The sequence below is a fragment of the Mustela nigripes genome, chromosome 2, assembly GCF_022355385.1.
Source record: "Mustela nigripes isolate SB6536 chromosome 2, MUSNIG.SB6536, whole genome shotgun sequence".
Classification (NCBI taxonomy): domain Eukaryota; kingdom Metazoa; phylum Chordata; class Mammalia; order Carnivora; family Mustelidae; genus Mustela; species Mustela nigripes.
In genome coordinates this window covers 34,503,712-34,526,102 of record NC_081558.1, presented here as the reverse complement: position 1 = coordinate 34,526,102, position 22,391 = coordinate 34,503,712, and the positions used below count along the sequence as shown (strand labels likewise).

Genomic DNA, 22,391 nt, shown 5'->3' with positions numbered 1-22,391 from the left:
GGAGGTGAGCCTCATGGTTGTCAGGGAGAAGACTATGACCATGTACTGAAGACAGTAGTATGCCTGACATATTCAAGCAACAAGAGGAGGGCTAGTGTAAATGGAAAAAAATGTCATCAGAAGAGGACTAAGATATGTGTACAGAGTCTTGTAATCCTTGCAGAGGTCTTTCTGGCTTTGACTGGGAATAGCATGCGGAGATTTTGCAGGGCTGTGAGCCGAGAAATTGGCCTGATCAGGCATAGGTTACAATAGGAGACCCTTTGTTTGGCTGAAAGCAGATTGGCCTGGGGGAGATGAGGAGGGCAAGAGAAGCAGGTACCCCTGTTGGGAGAAGCTATCACAGTAATCTGAGCAAGACATTATGATTGCTCAGACTTAAGGTGGTAACAGTGGAGGCAATAGGACATGCCAAGACCTGCCCTGTCCAAGATTTCATTTTTTTCCCCTTCAAAGTCTTTTTCACTTTAGCACAAAATTATTTTATAGACTGCAGGTTCAAAAGTCTTACACTTAAATGATCATGTGGTCTCCCAAATCTGCAAACTGGGCCCTGAATTCTTTCCCTTTCCCTCAAGACCCAGGTGTTTAAATCTCAAAACATGAAAGGAACCACTTTTTTTCTCCGCCTTCCAGAGAACATGTCCTTTCCCTGCCTCAGTGAGCCCCAAGTGGCCTCACTACAACTTGATAGATGAAAGAAAGCAAGGACAAAAGCAGAGCAGGAAAGGCTGGGGGGGACCATCAGTTATTGTTTCAGAAATATCATCACTCCACTCTTGTTTTGCTACATCACAAACAGTCATTGCAAGTCATGGTTGGTGTGAGAGAACATACGTTATGAAATAAGGTCACTTTCATGGAGCCACTTGCCCCTGAGGATCTTCAGCTGACCACCGGGTAACTTATGCCAATTTCAGCAGGAGAGAGCCTACCAGTACCTGGTCAGTAAATATATGCTGGATTAGTCTTTGGATCCAGAGTTAGCAGAAAATGTAGGTTAAACCAATCTCTCCTGAATTTCTACCTTTTTTTTTTTTTTTTACCCCAAAGTCCCATTCTCTCTTCCACATCCTTCTAATGATTATTTTTTTCTAATTGAATTATAATTAACATACAGTGTTACATTAGCTTCAGATCTGCAATATAATGATTCAACAATTCTGTACGTTACTCAGTGCTCATCATGATAAGTGTATTCTTAACCCCCTTCATATGTTTCCACATGCCCCATCCACCTCCCTTCTGGAAATCACCAGTTTGTTTTCTTGTCTTTAAGAGTCTGAGTTTTGGGGTTTTGTTTTGTGGTTGGTTTTTTGTTTGTTTGTGTTAAATTTCACAATTGAGTGAAAGGGTATGTTATTTACCATTCTCTGTTTGAATTATTTCACTTAGTGTTATACTCTCTAGTCCAACCATGTTGTTGGAGATGGCAAGATTTCATTCCTCTCTATAACTAATATTCCTGTGTGCATGCATGTGTCTGTGTGTGTGTGTCTGTGTGTTTAAGTAGATATCACATCTTTTTTATCCATTCTTCTATGGGTAAACACTTGGGTTGCTTCCATATTGTGGCTCTTGCAAATAATGCTATAGTAAACACCGGGATGCATATATAGCTTTTTGGATTGTTGTTTTCATTTACTTTGGGTCAATACCCGGTCGTGGAATTACTGGGTCCTCTGGTAATTCTATTTTTCATTTTTTGAGGAAACTTCATACTGTTTTCCACAGCGGCTGTACCACTTTGCCACTTTCCTACCAGCAGTGCAGTGGATTCTTAACTTCTTAAGTACTCTGTGAGCCAAAAATCCGCTCAGTACTTTTAGAGTCATCTGCCCAAGGTCACATGGACGTCAACCAGCAGATTCAGGCTTCTGGGCAGGCCTCTCTCAGAGTCTGTACTTTCAGGCACTAGCAATGCTGTCTCCCATTATAACTAGCAGTTTGACTATGGAGGGCCTAAGTGTGGTTGGCTTATTTTTATGCTCCTTGACATACATTCATGAAAAATGTATGTCTTTCACCAAATTTGCAAAGTGTCGGGCCACTGTTTCCTCAGATTTTTTTTTTCCTGCTTTATTCTCTTACTCCTCTCCTTCTGGGATCCCAAGTATAAACACATTATTTCTTGAGCTACTGTCCTACAGATCCCTGAGAGTCTGCTCACTTTTTAACGTTCTTGGGTTGGATACTGTGTGTCTTCGCATTGGCTGACTATTCTGTCATCTTCAGTCTGCTGTTAAGACCATCCAATAGATTTTCTATTTTTATCATTTATTTTTTTAAAGATTTTATTTATTTATTTGAGATAGGGAGAGAGAGAGGCTGATGTAGGGCTCAATCCAAGGACCCCAAGATCAGGTCCTGAGCCAAAGTCAGACGTTTAACCTACTGAGCCACCCAGGCACCCTTATTTTTAAGATAACATACTGTTTAGTTCTAGAATTTCCATTGGGTCTTTTTTTTTTTTTTAATGGTTTTTTTTTTTTTTTTTAATTATTTTGCTGCTGTGATTCTTACCTTTTTTCATCTTAGCGTGTTTTCCTTTATGTCCTCAAACACAGTTATAAGAGATGCTTTAAAATACTCATCCTGCTGTTCCCAGTACCTCATTCATCTCAAGTTTGGTCTTGATACTCTCTTTTCTTGAATATATGTTACATCTGCCTATTTCTTCATGTTACAAGAAAAATCTGGATTGTATCCTAGGGACTGAGGATAATACATTAAAGCATCTCTGGATTCTGTCAGGTTCCTTTGAGAAATACTGATTATTATTTTTATTTATTTATTTATTTATTTGACCGAGAGAAAGCACAAGTAGATGGAGAGGCAGGCAGAGAGAGAGAGAGAGGGAGGCAGTCTCCCTGCTGAGCAGAGAGCCCAATGCGGGACTCGATCCCAGGACCCCGAGATCATGACCTGAGCTAAAGGCAGCGGCTTAACCCACTGAGCCACCCAGGCGCCCCCTGATTATTTTTATAAACAGGAAGTTAACGTTGCGGAACTCAAACTGCAACCTTTTTCTCCCCTCCCATCGGGAGCAGCTGCAGTCCTTGCCGCTCTCTTAGCCTTAGCTGGGCTGCTGGGAGGCTTCCTTCTTCCTGGGTGACCTGGGGGTTGACCACAGGCTGGAACAGAGTTTACCTACCAAATCTGGGACACCCTCTCTGTATCTCTCTCCTTCCTTCATCTTCCTTCCCCTTTCCTCCTTCGCTCTATCTTCCCGCACTGTCTAGCTGTTGTACTAACCTGAACTCTGACATCTGATTTTTAAGCCAGTCCATTGCAGGATTTTCTCTCTGAGTTGGAGTCCACCCCCACAGGGGAGATCAGACCACCCTTGGGCTAAAGCCGTCAAAAAAATGGGCAACACCACTAGTCACTCCTTTTTTCTTTGGTCCTATTATCTCCCCGACAGTATCTGTTTTCCTCTGGTGGTTCTCCTATGCTTTTCCATGTCAGTTTTCTTTGGTTTGCCCCAAGTTGATAATATCTGCCTAACCGAGAAAGGAACCTTCCCACTCTTCTTTACTCGTCAGTTAGCTCTCCTCCATTTGTTGAAGAGCCCACGGCTGGGCTTTATTGTGTTCATCTCTATTTCGACCCCAAGGGTTTTGCTACAGAGTGATTCCTAGGCCACCAGCACTGACTTCACCTGGAAATTTTTAGAAATTGAGAGTCTCCAAGATCCACGGAACCAGAATCTGCATGTGTTAGGTCCCCCAATAATGGGTCCATGTTTAAAGGAGCGAGACTGATACAAAGTGAAGGTCAAGCAAAGCTTTATTTTGTGCCAAGCATCAAGAATCAAACCAACCGGCTGGGGCCATGGCTCTTACAGAGAGGGAGACCCCTCTCTGCCTCACAGACTAACTTTTTTTTTTTTTTTAAGATTTTATTTATTTGCCAGAGATAGAGAGAGAGAGTACACACAAGCAGGCAGAGAGGCAGACAGAGGCAGCGAGAGAAGTAGGCTCCCCACGGAGCAAGGAGCCCGATGTGGGACTCGATCCCAGGACCTTGGAATCATGACCTGAGCCGAAGGCAGCGACTTAACCAACTGAGCCACCCAGGCGTCCCCAGACTAACTTTTATAGAGCAAAGGCCATGTGGTTGAGCCTGGCCACACACAGGTGGCCATTGAGATTGCAACACACAGAGAAAGCTGCACAGTCATGCTAGGTCACACACGGGTGGCCAATTGAACTACAATTCAGCCCATAGTAGCTATTTGCACTAGCCTATCCCCTTGGTGAGAATTGGCGCCCAAAAGGCAGGGCCCACACTCCTTGGTAGCTAGGGGGACAGCATGCACACTCTACTGATTGGATGTCTGCACCTGATGGGACTCATCCCTGCATGCGGGCTGTTATCTCCACCTGATCTGACCCACCCTTGTATTTGGGCTTTGTTACCTGGGCCTGGTTTCCCGGACTTGCTTTTAAATAAGTTCCCCTGGGGTGGGGGAGGCAGGGTCAATTTAAGTTTTACTGCATAAACAACAAAATGGCTGTTCAACCGAGGTGGCACCGCTCTGGCTAAATAGGCCCTTACACATGAGAACAGCGTCCCACGTGATTCAGATGCACATTAAATTTGATAAGCGTGGCCATAGAGCACACTGAGGACCACATCATGGGCACTTGGCAAATGCTAATTAACAGAGCAGATAAATTCTTCAGCCCAACATTTACTACTAAGGGAGGGTATATTTGCATTGAGAAATCATTTTCCTCTCAGATTTTAATATTAACATCTGTTCTGTATTGTCCTCTTAAAAAAAAAAAAAATGCTACCTAAACTGGTGGGAGATTTGGTTGGCAAATATGAGTCTGGATGGTAAAGCAAAGATATTTTAAAACTCATCAAAAAAAAAAGGAAATTATCACCAATATCAGTCATTTCATTTGTGAGAGAACCAGCATCATGTTGGTTGTAATTGAAATGCGGGATTTTATGAATCAAATTCTCTGTCTACTTCTGTAAAAAGCTTTTCCCCTGCCTCTAGGCTATAGATGAAATCTCCGGCAAAAAAAAAAAAAAAAAAGAATTTTCCATCCACATCCTATGCATAAATTCATCCAGATGAAAGCATTCTTCTTGATTCTTCTTTATTGGCAAGCAAAGCTGATGATAATTATGTGCTCTGGCAAAGCAAATCCTGTCCTAAAAATGTTTCTGATAAATGTTTATAGTTTAGGAAACTACAAAATAAATTCAAATGTAGAATATAGAAAAAGGTTGACACCAACCACATGAATATATCCCCTTCACATTTAAAAGTAATTCTACCTGATTAAAATTTTTTTCACTCTTCTTCAGCTAATGATAACTCTTGATATAATTTTATATGTTGAATTCTTTAAAGAGAAATTATAATTTAAAAGCATGCAAATGGGAAACAATGCTAGTGGAGAAAGAACCATCAGAGAGTACAAAGTTACATATAAAGCAGGGAAAAGAAAATTGTCAAGAAGAGTTTGTAATGCATACACAGAAACAACAAAAATATGTTTGTGCACCTAGTACATAATTATGTTGCCTAGAGACATGAAAATAATATCAGAAGTCTTACCCATAATGAAATTAATTAGTCTAACACCCCTCTCTTTCCAAGGGATCAGTGATTTCTGTTACCATGTAATAGACAAAAGCTGAAGTGTTTTTCTTTTGTCCATTCTGGGCCTACATTGTTATTAAATTAGTGCAGTCTGTGAAAATGACACTTCTTAATAAGAATGGAACAACACACTTAACAATAAACCCCCTTAAAAAGAAAAAAATGTCATTACATTTGAATGTCAAGATAAATTTCTTCTCGATGGATCCATGGAGTAGCTCAGTATTTAAAATCAGCTTATAATGGACAGCTATGAATTCTCAGTCAAGGAAAAGAAGCAACAATGTAACTGCCACAGAAATGAAATAAAATAAGGGGACCTGGGAGGCCCAGTCAGTTGGGCATCAGACTCTCGATACTGGATCAAGTCATAATCTTGTGATCTTGTGATCTCTTGATCTCTGGCCTGTGTGGGTCTCTGTGCTCAGCAGGGATCCTGCTTGGGATTCTCTCTTTCCTTCTCTCTTTACCCATCCCTGCTCATGCTCTCTCTCTCTCTCTCTCTAAAAATAAAATAAAAACAAATGGATGGAACTGTAGGGTATTACACTAAGTGGAGTAAGTCAGAGAAAAACAATGATCATGCTTTCACTCATACGTGGAATATAAAGAATAGTGCAGAGGACAATAGGGGAAGGGAGGAAAAACTGAATGGGAGGAAATCAGAGAGGGCAACCAATCATGAAAGACTCTTGACTCTGAGAAACAAACTGAGGGTTACGGGTAGGGAGGTCAGTCGGGGGATGCGGTAACTGGCTCATGGGATTAAGGAGGGCATGTAAATGATGAGCACTGGGTGTTTCAGGCAACTAATGAATCATTGAACATTACATCAAATACTAATGATGTTAGATAGTCGAATTTGAATTTTAAAAATTTTAATTTAAAATTTTAAAAAAGAGAAATAAAAAAAAATAATCATCATTGTGAAAATAGACAATGTCCTGTTTTTCACTGAAATGGCCCTTACGGTTGGCCAAGAATATGTTATCTGACTATATAATTTTGGTGCGATCTTCAGGCAGATCCCAATGGACCAAGGTCACCGTATCCATCCCCCCTCTGGCTTTCCAGTGGGCTCACTGCTTAATGGGGCTGTGGATTCATTTCTACAGACTCTGCTTTATTGAATGATCATGAGGAGCCTGAGTTTTAGGACCAAACAGACCTTGATTTATTTCTTTATTTTTTTTTAAAAAGATTTTATTTTATTCACTTGACAGAGAGAGATCACAAGTAGGCAGAGAGGCAGAGAGAGAGAGGAGGAAGCAGGCTCCCCGCTGAGCAGAGAGCCCGATGCGGGACTCAATCCCAGGACCCTGAGATCAGGGCCTGAGCCGAAGGCAGCAGCTTAACCCACTGAGCCACCCAGGTGTCCCCAGACCTTGATTTAGATCCTAGACTACCATACATTAATGATGGGAGCTTCAGCAATTTAATTAACTGTTAAGCCTGTTTCTTCATCTTTAGATAAGGAGGAGTTATCTCCCTTATCTCATAGGACTGTGTAAGCAATTAATTTAGATAATTTGTGGAATGTTCTTATTCTAGTGCTTGACAGAGAGTAAGCACCCAACAAATGATTCTTCCTCCTCCTCTTTCTTCTTCTCCCCCTTCTGCTCTTGCTATAATAGGATTTTCAGGGTAAAACCCATGGGGGTGAGGGTGTTAGTGGGCCAGCCACAACTCTGAAATAGGTGATGTCTACAGCAGCTCTGCCCAAGAAACTCCATCCATTTAGTAATGGAAACATTGTGATCTATCTCACCCAATATGGCAGTCACTAACCTCTGGCTGAGATGCACTTGAAGTATGGTTAGTGCAACTGAGAAGCCAAATTTTAAATCTTATTAATGTTAATTTAAACATAAACTTTTTATTCTTATGTGGTTAGTGGCTACTGTACTGGCCAGTGCAGATCCAGAGAAGGGTCACTAGCTTCATGCAGGGAACAGACAGGTGACCTAAATGAATGAAGTGAGTTGAGTTAATGATAGACTCAAATGGCAGTTGTCATTTCATGCCTTGCCGAAGGAGTCAGGCAAGACGAGTCAGCCAGTGCTGCTGGACTGGTGTAGAGCTAGCTTTTCTACTGTTTGAGGAGAAGCCAAAAATCCAGGTTTTTTACAAAGTCTTCTTATTCTTTAAAATATCACTTAAAAATTTTTGGAACCACTACAGGCCAAACCAAATGCGTATACTGATCAGACATAGGCCATAGAACATTAACATGCAAACTCTAGCTTGAAGCCCATTCTTAAAATCATGGAAAAGTCTCCAAATTAGACTATCCCAGGAAGAGCGAGGAGCAGGGAGCATCACCCTCATTACATATCAGGTCAGTTTCAAAGGCAGTGGGACTTGGGAGCCCCATTAATGATGGCCTCGGTGCCTACGTTAGACCTTGAGAATCCACCTCAGTCCTGGGTCCTCCATTTTCCATGGCTTACAAGCCATGAGAATATTTTATTCAAGATCCCAAAACAAAGTTGAGGAGTTAAGGTAGGTTTGAATTGAAGAACAAGGTCAAGTTAATTCTGGAGACAAAGTTTTCACTTGGTGGAAGTTGAAATCCATGTATACATTGTAATCAAAGACCTGTCCCATGTAGGAGTTTTCAAGTTTTTAAGAGTCTACCAGGCCAAACCCTTGGCCGCCTTTGCTGCTTTTGCTTTGCTTTTCCCCTTCCCTTTTTCTCGCTTTGCCTTCAGCCTTTTCCTTTGTCTCTGGTTCATCCATATGGGGTACTGTCCATGCTGGTCTAGAAGACTCTTTTTGTTTCTCTTAATTTCAGTCTCCATTTTCATGTCATCTTTTTCATCTTGTACCACACACTGAGTTTTCTCTTCACAATGTTTGGGTACCACCACAGTTGCTATCTCTTGAACATCTTTCATTAAAACATCACTATCTATTTTAAGAATACTTTTCAGTGGCTGAGTTCCTTTGGGGCATTCTTTTTTCTCTTTTCTGCACGCATCTTCCTAAGATAGACTAAATCTTAGAAGAATCTTGGGGCACCTGAGTGGCTCAGTCAGTTAAGCACCCAACTCTTGATTTCGCCCCAGGTCATGATCTCAGGGTCCCGAGATCAACACCCAGAGTGACATCGGCTTCTCTCTCCCTTTGCCCCTCCCCTTACCGGCACTCTAAATAAATAAATAAAATCCTTACATTAGTGTTTCATGGTGCAGCTCATCCACAAACACTTGGTATCCATTAGTGTAAGCATCTTCCCCAAAAGGGGAGTAACCGGGACAGGGACCAGCTCAGTCTTCAATGTTCTCAATTCTTAGGACTGGCAAGCCCCAATGGCTGGAAAAATTTAAAAAAAAAAAAAAAAATCTGTCCTGCTTGAACTCAAAGCTCTCTGGAGTCTGGTAATTCTAAGACAGCACCAGTTTTCACTCAATGTATTCCCTCATTCATCCACTCAGTTATTATTAAGCAGCTCATCTTGCAATCACTGCTGACCTCCCACTCTGCCCGCCACTTCAGTGTGCCCATTAGGGAAGCGGCTTTTAGACTTGTCCTTATGTAGGAGCAAAGGCAACAGCGCACCAGGGCTGAGATGCCCTATCCTTGGCCTGATTGTCAGCTTACTGTCTGTGTGGCCTTAAACAAGAGACTTGACTTCTTAATACCTTATCTGCAAAAGGGCTAGAGTAAGTGTCTTCCTTACAAATTGGTGAGAACATTAAATAAGAAAAGTATAGAAAGGGCTCAACTTCAGCACAGCAATTCTCAATAAAAAAGGACATTCACAGGTCATGGATTACCTTCCATTCCATTACAGGGGCACACTCCAAAGTAGGAAGTGTCGCAGGCGGGTAATTTGCCCCTGCCAGGAGAAGACTTTTTTTTTTTTTTTTAAGATTTTATTTATTTATTTGAGAGAGAGAGAGAGATCACAAATAGGCAGAGAGGCAGGCAGGGGCGGGGGGCCCAGGGAAGCAGGCTCCCTGCCAAGCAGAGAGGGCTCCATCCCAGGACCCTGACTGAGACCTTGACTGGAGCTGAAGGCAGAGGCTTAACCCACTGAGCCACCCAGGCACCCCCAGGAGGAGCCTTTTATCACTGACTTCATTTAGAATGGCTGGTGCAGGCTGATAATGAAAAGCACACTGACTTCTAATCAGTTTTATCATTGCTTTAAAATTTCTCTACAGAGGGTGTGCTCTGTTACTGTCTGTTTCTGGAGGATCCCCAGCTATTGCCTCCAACCCTGCAGTACCACTGGCTTCCTATTTATCCCTCCTGTGGTCTTGCTTTGCAAGTAGCCTCAATACTGATTTTGAGCCCCCTTGGAATCATATATCCCGGTGGATGGCAGATAGACGCCTTGTGAACCAATACGGAGCACTTAGGACAGAGGGTGACCCACTTGTCCCAGTTTATCCAGGATTTTCCCAGTTTGAGCACTACAAGTGCCGTGCCCTCTCAGTCCTGTGCAATGGGGACAACCAGTTAACCCTGAACTGGCCACACATTGAATAAAGATGGTAGCAAAGGCAAGAAGCCAGAGTTTCCACACTAAGAATTTGAATATCATTTGGGGTCGCATCAGCAGAAAAAGAACTATCCACAAAATACAAGCACACACACACACACACATTCATATTTCAGAGCTTGGATAACACTGGTATGCCCAGCCCCTGCCTTTCTCATTACACAAACATCTGCCTCTACCCACTGATCATCTCCATATGCCCAGACTCATTTAACTGGAAGTAGAGCTAGCAACTACCTCTTCATGCCCTTTCTTGTTTCATGGGTTTTGATGTGCCTGCTAAGGGAATGTACAACGTGCTCTAAAGCAGGCCACACAGACATGTAGTTGGAGCCAAACTGATCATTGCATAATTGATAATAGGCCTTTTGTATTCACATTCTATTTAGATTATTGTATGAAGCAGGTGACAGGTGTTCAGAGAGCATTACCCAAGCCGCCTGTTGCCCAGAACATCCTGAGACCAGCTGGGGCAAGGAGCCCAGAGGAAATCCCCATAGTAATTTAATAGTTCACAGGGCTTTGGGTTTGTGTGGATTACAATGAAGAATTAAAGTGATATTGACCACCCACTTAAGAAGAGCCTTTGTGCTTTTCCCTTGATATTTCTGCACTTATTTCATTCCCAAGGATATTGCTGCAGGGTGACCAAGAGGAAAACTTTTTTTTTTTTCTCAGAAGGGTGTATGCTACCATTTGACATGAGAAACAATTAAACAGAATACAATTAGTAGGAGAGAAGCCTGCTTTGAAACACCCAATTTCAGGTATGCTAACTTTGGGGTGGATGGGGGTTCCTAACTTCTCTTTTCGAAAGATTTACAACAGGGCACCTGGGTAGCTCATTTAGTTAAGCGTCTGCCTTTGGCTCAGGTCCTTATCCCAGGGTCCTGGGATCTAGTCCCTAATCAGTCTCCCTGCTCCACAGGGAGCCAGCTTCTCCTCCCCTTTTGCCTCTCTTTCTCTTTGTCTCTCATGAATAAATAAATAAAATTTAAAAAAAAAAAAAAAAGATTTGCACCAGTGCCAGAGGTGGGAGAAAAAACTTAGCATGCAACTTTCAGGATGACAAGTTGGTGCTGAAACAGAACTGGGGGCAGGACATGCCACTTGGTTTCCAGAACTCCTACTTCAGGCTCACAGCTACACTTTCCAAAGTTAATGAGCCACTACCTTGTTCTTTGTTATCAAATTCACTTGCAATTGCCCTAACTTTTTAAGTATTTCTCCCCTGTTTTCTCAGGTACAAATCTGGGTCAGAATTCAGAACAAAATTGGGTCAGAATTCATTCACTGGCTCATTTATTAAGTGTGCCTCCTATTTCCAACACACCATGTGGGAATCCATCCATTATTTGTCCCACAGATACCTTAAGAGTATCCTACTCAGGCACAAGCTCTATGCAAGGCAATGGAGACACATCCTGCACATGAAGCCCATGTCCCAATGGAGCACACAGACCCATTTCCTTGCTTTGGAAAAAAAAAAGTACAGTTATAGGTAGGGTAAAAAGAGCTAGAGCAAGGAAGTGAAAGATAATATTTGAGCAAGAACTTGAAAACAGTGAGTGAATTAGAAAGACATTTGGGGGAAGAATGTTCCTGACAGGGAAAGCAAGCTGTGCAAAGGCCCTGAGGTAGAGGATGCCTGGATGGCTTGAGGCCCTTGTAAACACTTCAGCTGCACTCTAAATGAAATGGCAAGTTACTTTATAGGGTTTTGAATAAAGGAGTGATGTGAGCCAATTCAGATTTTAACAGGATTCCTCTGACTGCCCCCTGAGAAATAGCAAAGGTCAAGAACAGACTCAGGGAGTCAGAAGACTGTTGGAATAATCCAGGGAGGAGAAGTCAATACACAGAGAGGAAGGCATAATTCTAACCCTCAACAAATACATAGCTAAATGTTTTCTGGGGGGAAACAGATCTTTGCAGCATTTTAGCAGAATGGAATAATATAAAGCAAGCTGAGGAAAGGGTAATTAATTCCAACTATTAGGGAAGGCTTCTTAGAGGAGGTGACTGCAAGAATGACATTTTCTGTTCATTCTTAAGCCCCCTTCATTCCTTCATTTTTCTCTTCCTTTTCCCTCTCTCCATTTTGCTGTCTGCTTCTCTCGCTTTACAGTTGTCTTTCTTTTGATGACTTTTTTATTTTTATTTTTTGCTTGAGTAATAGTTAATCATGACCTAAAGGCTAATTTTCATAGCACCTTTATAGCACCTTACTTTTACTGCCCTCAAATCTGCTATAACTTCATTTTTCTTCCTTCAGGCAAATAGAGTTCAGAATATCAGATAGTGTTTCACAGAAGGTTTTTAAGCACTGAAAAAATGGATTTTGATGCACAAAATATGGCAGTTAATAAAACTGATTAAAATGTCACTGGATATGAAGGGGTTTGGAGTGGAAGAGGGAAGTGCTGTTGAGATTTGATTGGTAGAATCTCCTTAATGGCTGAGCTGGTCCATGGGCACACGGAGGTCTAGTGTTCTATTCTCCTTCTGTGAACGCTCGCAATTTTCTCTAATAAAAGGTAGAAAAATTGCATTAGATCATTCTCATGAAAAACTGCCATTTATATCCTAAGTGTTTGGTATCTTTTACAACTTATAGCTTTGAAGCTCTTTTTGTTGGGAACCAATCTCTAAACAGAATGGTTTGCAAGAATAAACATTTCAGGATTTAACTATTTTAAATATGTGAACAGGATGGGGCCAGTTTTCCTTTCTTTCTTCATTTTAGGTAGTGAGATATCAACCCTTGTTTTACATTCTGAGTTCTATAATATGCTCGTCCTGTTCGATAATGTATCTCTAACAGAAACTGTTTGAAATAACTGGAGACGTTTGAAGGAGTTCTAGAATAAAACGGGGCTTCGTCAGCAGGGATCAGCCCATGGTAGGTGTGTAACGGATATTTGCAGAATTCACCTCAGAAGGGGTTTGTCTATAAATCTCTACTTGCTCCCAGATAGCCCTCACAACCAGATGACATTTATTAATTCTTAAAGGAAGAACACTAGAGGTCAGTCTTCACATTGAGAAAGAATGGGAAGGTAGCAAGAGACCTTGTTCCTGGAAAACAGACTGACAGTCTTCTTCCAAATAGCCTCTTACATAGTGAGGAAATTATACTAGACCAATGTCAGTGTAAATTCCTTCTATTATTAATTATATTCTTCTATTACTAATACAGCTCAGGAGTATGAAAAGCATCCAGATATGCAGTATGTAAGTGTGTATGTGCTTACCTTTCCATAGAGTAGATGGTAAGGATCATATAACAAATGTGATTTTTTTTCAGCCCTTAATCTAATAAGATATCCTTTAGCAATCTTTTTTTTTTTTTAAGATTTTATTTATTTATTTGACAGAGTGAGACACAGGGAGAGAGGGAACACAAGCAGGGGGGGTTGGGAGAGGGAGAAGCTGGCTTCCCACTGAGCAGGGAGCCCAATGTGGGGCTCCATCCCAGGATGCTGGGATTGTGACCTGAGCCAAAGACAGATGCTCAATGACTGAGCCACCCAGGTGCCCTAGCAATTTTTTTTTTAAGATTTTATTGATTTATTCGTCAGAGAGAGAGCATAAGCAATGGGAGTGGCAAGCAGAGAGAGAAGCAGGCTCCCCACTGAGCAGGGAGCCCCATAGGAGACTGGATCCCAGGAATCTGGGATCAGGACCTGAGCCAAAGGCAGATGTTTAACCAACCGAGCCACCCAGCAGTCCCATCCATTAGTAATCTTGAACCTAAATTAAGAAACTGGAAATTAAAATCTAAACTCATATAGGTTAACTACACTCTCTGCAAGTCCCAAACCCACAACAGCAGTTTGGTGACTACCTTCTTTTCCTGCTTCATTAAAATACGTTTCCCTTCCCAAGTAATGACCATGATGAATCTGAGGACTTGGGTTGCTCAGCTTCCAGATAACCTTTCTCAGTGTTTTACCCACTATCAGATTTTTTCTCTCCCCAACCCGTGCCCAGTTTGAACATGTGCTATTCCCATGATGCATGTTCGTCTCTTTATACAACATCTACCAGTATCCCAAGTCTTGGACAGTAGCATGTTTTCCCCTGCTGATACTATCTCCATTACTAGAAGTACATTCCTTGTTGACTCTGCTAAAGCATACTAAATTCATTGAAAATAATGTCTCATTCTGTTCTAAAATTATCACCCTAATGATGGCCATTGAAGAAGAAAAAAGTTCTTTCTCTTCTATTGTTATGGATTAGAAAGTAAAGCAAAGAGCACCTTAAACAACAATAAATGTTAACACAAGAAAAAAATTAACTATAAAAGTTACTTAAAAGTTGCCTTTAAAATATAAGGCAAGTACAGATCCTTTTTCTCTTTGGTTAGGTCTATTCCTAGATATCTTATGATTAGGGGTGTAATTGTAAATGGGATCAGCTCCTTAATTTCTCTTATTATTAGTGTATAGAAATGCAACTGATTTCTGTGCATTGATTTTATATCCTGACACTTTGCTGAATTCCTGTACAAGTTCTAGCAGATTTGGGGTGGAGTCTTTTGGGTTTTCCACAGAAAGTATCATGTCATCTGCAAAGAGCAAGGGTCTGACTTCTTCTTTGCCGATTCAGATGCCTTTTCTTTCTTTTTTTTTTGTCTGATTGCTGAGGCTAGGACTTCTAGTACTATGTTGAATAATGGTGGTGATAGTGGACATCCCTGATATGTCCCTGACCTTTGGGGAAAAGGTCTCAGGTTTTCCCCATTGAGAATGATATTCACTGTGGGCTTTTTGTGTATGGCTTTTAGGACATGGAATAATGTTAAAATGTCTATGCTACCTAGAGAAATCTACATATTCAGTGCAATCCCTATCAAAATACCATCAGCTATTTTCACAGAGCTGGAACAAATAATCCTAAAATTTGTGTAGAACCAGAAAAGACCCTGAATAGCCAAAGGACTGTTGAAAGAGAAAGCCAAAACAGGTGGCATCACAATCCTGGACTTTAAGCTCTATTACAAAGCTATAATCATCGAGGCAGTATGATACTGGCACAAAAACAGACACATCCAATGGTCAATGGAACAGAAAAGGGAACCCTTAACTCTGTGGGCAACTTTCCTTCAACTGCAGAAAAGAATGTCCAATGGAAAAAAGACAGCCAAATAAACTCCAAATGGATGAAAGACCTCAATGTGAGGTAGGAATCCATCAAAATCCTAGAGAAGAACACAGGCAGCAACCTCTGTGACATTGGCCACAGCAAGCTCTTGCTAGACACATCTCCAAAGGCAAGGGAAACAAAACAAAGATTTTTTTTTTTAAATGAACTATTGGGACTTTATCAAGATAAAAGGTTTTGGCACAGCAAAAGAAACGGTCGGTTGACAAAACCAAAAGACAACCAATAGAATGGGAGAAGTTATTTGCAAATGACATCAGATAAAGGGCTATTGTCCAAAATCTGTAAATAACTTACAAAACTTAACACTCAAAGAACAAATAATCCAAACAAGACATGGGCAGAAGACATGAACAGACATTTCTCCAAAGAAGACATACAAACGGCCAACAGACACATGAAAAAGTGCTTGTAACACTCAGCATCAGGAAAATACAAATCAAAACCACAACGTGATACCACCTCACACCAGTTAGAATGGCTAAAAGTAACAAGTCAGGAGCCGACAAGTGTTGGCAAGGATGTGGAGAAAGGGGAACCCTCCTACACTCTTGGTGGGAATGCAAGCTGGTGCAGCCACTCTGGAAAACAGTATTGAGTTCCCTCAAAAAGTTGAAGATAGAGCTGCCTTACAACCCAGCTATTGTGCTACTAGGGATTTATTCCAAAGATACAAATGTGATCCAAAGGGGCATGTGCACCCCAATGTTTATAGCAGCAATGTCCACAAAAGTCAAACTAAGGAAAGAGCCCAGATGTCTATCTACAGATGAATGGATAGAGAAGGTGGGGTGTGTGTATCTATATACTGCATACACACAATGGAATACTACTCAGCCATCAAAAAAATGAAATCTTGGGGCGCCTGGGTGGCTCAGTGGGTTAAGCCGCTGCCTTCGGCTCAGGTCATGATCTCAGGGTCCTGGGATCGAGTCCCGCATCGGGCTCTCTGCTCGGCAGGGAGCCTGCTTCCTCCTCTCTCTCTCTGCCTGCCTCTCTGCCTACTTGTGATCTCTCTCTGTCAAATAAATAAATAAAATCTTTAAAAAAAAAAAAAATGAAATCTTGCCATTTGCAACAACATGGCTGGACCTAGAGGGTATTATGCTAACCAAAATAACTCAATCAGAGGATCTTATCTTATCATATGATCTCACTCATTATGTGGAATTTAAGAAACAAAACAGAGGATAGTAGGGGAAAGCCATAAAAAATAAAACAAGAAAAAATCAGAGAAGGAGACAAATCATAAGAGACTCTTTTTTTTTAAATATTTTATTTATTTATTTGACAGACAGAGATCACAAGTAGGCAGAGAGGCAGGCAGAGAGAGAGGAGGAAGCAGGCTCCCTGCTGAGCAGAGAGCCTGATGCGGGGCTCGATCCCAAGACCCTGAGATCATGACCTGAGCCGAAGATGGCTTAACCCACTGAGCCACCCAGGTGCCCCAATCATAAGAGACTCTTAATCAAAGGAAATAAACTGAGGGTTGCTGGAGGGGAGAGGGTTTGGGGGATCGGGTAACTGTGTGATGGGCATTAAGGAGGGCCTGTGATATAAGGAGCACTGGGTATTACATAACACTGATGAGTTATCTTTTATCAAGATATCTTTTATCACTGATCTCTATCTCTGAAACCAATAATAAATTATATGTTAATTAATTGAATTTTAACTTAAAAACGGTGTAAGCAAAACAAACAAACAAACAAACAAATAAATATATAAATATATAAGGCGAACCTTTAAAATACAAGGCAAAGCCCATGGAAGGCAGGGAAAAAGACAAGGTATGGGACTGGGATACATCTAACAAAGAACTTACATCTAGAGCACAAGAAGATATCTCAAAACTCAATGGCAAAAAATATAAAAAGCCAATGAGAAAATGGTTAAAGACATGAACAGGCATTTTATTGAAGAGGAGATAGAGGTAGAACACAAAAAGGTGTTCAATTTACCAGCCATTGGAAACGTCCAAATTAGAATCACAGTGAGAGGCAGCTACACACCTATTGGCTAAATGGTACAGCTGAGAGTAGTATAACCGTACATTAACTAACTAGAACCAAAATAAACACCTAAAAAGGACAGGATGGTATTAGTGAAAGAATAGATATACAGGTCAGTATGACAGAAGAGATTCCTCCAAAATAGGCCACACGGTAGTCAACTGATGTTTGACAAAGAGCAAATGCAGCTTAATGGAGAATGGATAGTCATGTCAGCAAACGATGTTGTAGTGATTGGAGATAGATGGATACTGAAATTCAGCTAGACACAGACTTTACACGTTACACAGAAACTTTCAATGGATCACCAGCGTAAAAACAAAATGTGAAGCTATAAAACTTCTTGATGAAACATAGCAGAAAATCTTCATTAACTTGGGTTTGCTGGTGACTTCAAAAATACAACAGTAATAACAAAAACATTGAAATGCACAGATATTTGAAAGAAAAATTGCTAAGTTTATTTAAATTAAAAACTTTTTAAATAAGATTTTTATTTATTTATTTGACAGAGAGAGATCACAAGTAGGCAGAGAGGCAGGCAGAGAGAGAGGAAGGGAAGCAGGCTCCCCGCCGAGCAGAGAGCCCAAGGAGGGGCTCGATCCCAGGCCCCCGGGATCATGACCTGAGCCGAAGGCAGAGGCTTAACCCATTGAGCCACCCAGGTGTCCCTAAATTAAAAACTTTTGATCTGTGAAAGACAAGCCCCCATCAGGGAATAATATTTGCCAAACACATATCTGAGAAAAGACTTATATCCAAAGTATACAAGCCCCTCTTAAAACTCAACAATAAGAAACAAACAAGCTGGTTAAGAAATAGGCAAAAGTTCTGAATGGACGCCTCACCAAGGAAAGGATATACATGGCAAGTAAGTGTACAAAAAGATGCTTGACATCATCTATCATTAGGAAATTGCACATTGAAACAATGAAATACCACTTCGCCCCTGTCAGAATGGCTACAACCCAAAACTGACAGTAACTTCCATCGAGGATGTGGAGCCACAGGAGCTCTTATTCATTGCTGGAGAGAATGCAAATGGAATATCCATTTTGGAAGACATTTTGCAATTTGTTTACAAAACTAAACATGGCCTTACCATACAATCAATCAATCACGTTTCTAGGCATATATCCCACTGATTTAGGAACTTGGCCCACATAAAAAACCTGTATGTGAATATTTACCCAGATTTATTCATAATTACCAAAAGTTGGAAGCAAACAATAATAGGTAAATAGATAAACAATTTGTACCACCTCTACAGAATGGAATATTATACAGCAACAATAAAAATGAGCTACCAAGCCACAAGGAGATATAGATGAATCTGGAGGTTCCATGGGTGGCTCGGAGTCTAGGGATTGAGCCCTGCATCCACTCAGTGGGGAACCTGCTTGTCCCTCTCCCTCTGCCCCTCCCCCAACTCATGCCCTCGAGCACTCTCTCTCTCTCTCTCAAATAAATAAAATCTTTATTTTTTTTTTTAAAAAGAAAGATATGGATGAATCTTAAGTGCATATTGTTAAATGAAAGAAGCCAATTTGGAAAAGCTGTGGGCTGTATAATTCCACTCATATGAAATTCTGGAAAAAGCAAAATTATAGAAACAGTGAACAGATGAGTGATTACCAAGGGTTCAGGAGTAAAGAGAGGGGAACACTTGAAGACATATTTAGGATGGTGAAACTTCTATTTCTTTGTTTAAACTTAAAGGGAAAAATAGTGGCTAATATAAAAAATTACAGTAACACCAAAAGCCGGTGTGCAAGAGTAGCAACAGGATCACGCATACATTGCTAGTGGAAACACACTACTTACTCTGATAAACAATTTGGCAGTTCCCTATATAACTGAACAGGCAGTTACCATGTGGCGCAGAAATTGAACTGTTAGGCATTAATCCCAGAGAAACGAAAATTTATTGTGGACTGAATGTGTGCCCCCAAAAGCCATATGTTGAAACTCTGCTCCCTAATGTGAAGGTATTAAGGGGCAGAGTCTTTGGGAAGTAATTAGGACTAGAGCCCTGGATGGGGGAGGGGGATTAGCGTTTGCCTCTCCCTTCTTCCCATCCTATGAGGACTCATAGAGAAGACAGCACTCTGCAACCCAAGAGAGGGCCCTTCGTAAAACCTGATTTCCTGACCCCCTGCTGATACTCAGAACTCTGACTTTCAGACTCCGAAGCCTTGAGATAGCTTTCTCTTGTTTGCAAACCACCCAGAGTATGATGCTTTGTAAGAGCAGCCCAACCAGACTAAAACACTTACCTTCACACACACACCCGCGCGCGCGCACACATACCCCTGTACGTGCAAGTTCATGGCTGTATTCATGATAGCTCCAAACTGGAAACAGCCCAGTATCCTTCAGCAGATGGGTGGGGAAACAACCTGTAGTCCATCCACACCAGGGAATACTACTCAGGAGTGAAAAGGAACCAATTGCTGATACAGCAACAGCTTGGGTGAATCTGCAAGGAGTTACGCTAAGTGGGGGAAAAAAAAAATTCCCAAGGATAATACAGGATGTTTCCATATATGTAAAAGTGCTGAAATGACAAAACTTTAAGAACTGAGAATGTGTTCATGGTGGCTGTGGAAGGGGGAGGGATTATAACCACCCAAGCAAGGTGAGTGTAGTTACAAGGGAGCAAATTCATGGTTGCTTGTGGTGCTGTACCTGTTCAGTGTCTTGATTGCCCTGGAGTCATAAACAGGTGACAAAACTGTATAGAACTAAATACATACACAGAGACACAATGAAGCCAGGTGAAACCACAGAAATCTACATATAATTGGTGGATTATATCTATGTCGCTGTCCTGGTTGTCATATTGCACTAGATTCTTATAAAATGTTAACATTGGAGAAAATTGAATCAAGTGCACACAGAACTGGTATTTTTGTATTTCTTACAACCACATGAGAATCTTCAACTATTTCCCAATAGTTTCAATTAAGAGAATACATAAACAGTGGCTAAAGAATTCAAACAATGTAGCTAGTCAGTTCACAGAAATTTAAATATGTCTTCAGATGCTTAACCACATTTTTCTGCTTGTTCAGACTTAAATTTCCTATCAGAGCATGTGCAAAGTGGTTGTTTCCGCGTCTTGAGACTGGCTGGTGGAAGAGTTGATCAAAATAATCTGAGATAACAGTTCCCTAAGGCAAAAACGGGAGTGGGGGGATGGGGGGGGAAGTAATTTCCAAAGTAGATTGGTATTCTGAACGATCACCACAAAAATTACAGTATCGGAGAAGGAAAATGGTAATGCTGGGAAAATGGTAATGCTGGGAAAATACGAATCTTCCCTCGGTTATCCGGCTTTCAAAATACGTTGCCAGGCTGCAAACCCGACACGTGAAACGAAGTCCCTACTTGGCATGTGTGGGCATTCGTGTGGGGAGCACTGGCAACAAAGTCCTAGTTTTCCACCTTCTCTCTGCTAAGCTCTTCTCTGCTTCTGCTCCCACCTTCCTTCTCACATTATCATCAGACGCAAAGAAAAGCAAAGGTGTTTAACTGGGGAGAACGAAGCTGCTTCTATCACTTTTTTTTTTTTTTTTTTTTTTTTAATTGAGGGAAGCTAGGATTCACTCTGGAGGGTGAAAAACCTCAGAGGTTCTTGCAAGGATGTCCTTTCTTGGTTGATGGTGTTGATGCCTTCCTACAAGGCAGCAGCAACCATTCTTATTCTGGGGGGAAAGGGACTGCTCTTTCCTTGTCCTGGCACAGCAGAGTAACTGCTGTTGATAACTGATAAGGCGCCAGCGACTCGTCGACTTTCTCATGGCTGCCGTCAGGGTCGGAGCTAATCCCAGAAACTTTTATTAGGATGATATTTTTAAAACTGTGCCCCTTGTGCTCTTGCTGGCTTTCATCAAAGGCTAAGACAAAAACCTGCCTAATCTGTCTGAAGGGCCAATCTAATATGCCCTATTAACTGTGTTTATGGAGGAAAATGCTTTGTAACATTATATATCATAAAACTCAGCACATGAAGCAGATGCAAAATGTTCCAGAAACTGCCAATATTGACCCATCTCTTTTGCTCCCAAGCAGATGAACTTGAGACCCAAGAAACACATCAACTGTCACCGAAGGAAGAATAATAGAGAAACACAGGGTCAAACTGTTTCTCCCACCCTATCTGCTTATTCTGTAATGCCCTTCAGAATACCCAAGCTGCCTAGAAACATTTTGTAAATGAAGAATATTTCTTTTTTTTTTCCCCCCCGAGGGGCACCTGGGTGGCCCAATTGGTTAAGCTTCTGCCTTCAGCTCAAGTCAAGATCTCAGGGTTCTGGGATGGAGCCCTGCCTCAGGCTCTGTGCTCAGCAGGGAGTCTGCTTCTCGCTTCTCCCTCTCCCTCTGCACCTCCCCCCAGCTCATAATCACTCACTCTCTCTCTCTCTTTCTCATAAATAAATAAAATCTTGGGGCGCCTGGGTGGCTCAGTGGGTTAAAGCCTCTGCCTTTGGTCATGGTCCCGGGATCCTGGGATGGAGCCCCGCATCGGGCTCTCTGCTCGGCGGGGAGCCTGCTTTCCCCCTCTCTCTCTGTCTTCCTCTCTGCCTACTTATGATCTCTGTCTGTCAAATAAATAAATAAAATCTTTTTTAAATAAAAAAATAAAATCTTTAATAAATAAATAAAAATAAAAAATTTTTTCCCAAAATTATATTGGTCACTTAAAATGTGCAGGTAGTCAAGTCATCATATCGGAAGGCTCAGCAACCTATATTGTTTCTTACCCTCCAACCTATTTCTGTCCTGGTAATGCCCAGCCACCTGAACTATGGGGGGTAAGGGGGACTTGTTAAAGGTGCAGGTTTGCAAGCCTTTCCCCAGACCCACTGAATCAGATCTCTGGGGCTCAGGGGCCCAGGAAATGATAGCTTTAACCAGCCATCCAGGTGATTTTAAAACTGATGCAGTCTTACCAAATCTTTAATAATAGATTTAAAAAATTATGTTTAAAGATCATAAAACCATCTTTATATTTTAAATAGATTGATTTGTCTGCACGTTTCTTTTTAAAGTGTCTTTTGGGGATTCTTTT

General features: G+C 41.3%; 1 pseudogene; it reads right to left on the bottom strand.

Annotated features, from left to right (window-relative positions):
• Positions 1-8,087: 8,087 nt before the first annotated feature.
• LOC132009839 (protein LLP homolog) lies at positions 8,088-8,606 on the bottom strand (annotated as a pseudogene).
• Between the last annotated feature and the right edge of the window lie 13,785 nt (positions 8,607-22,391).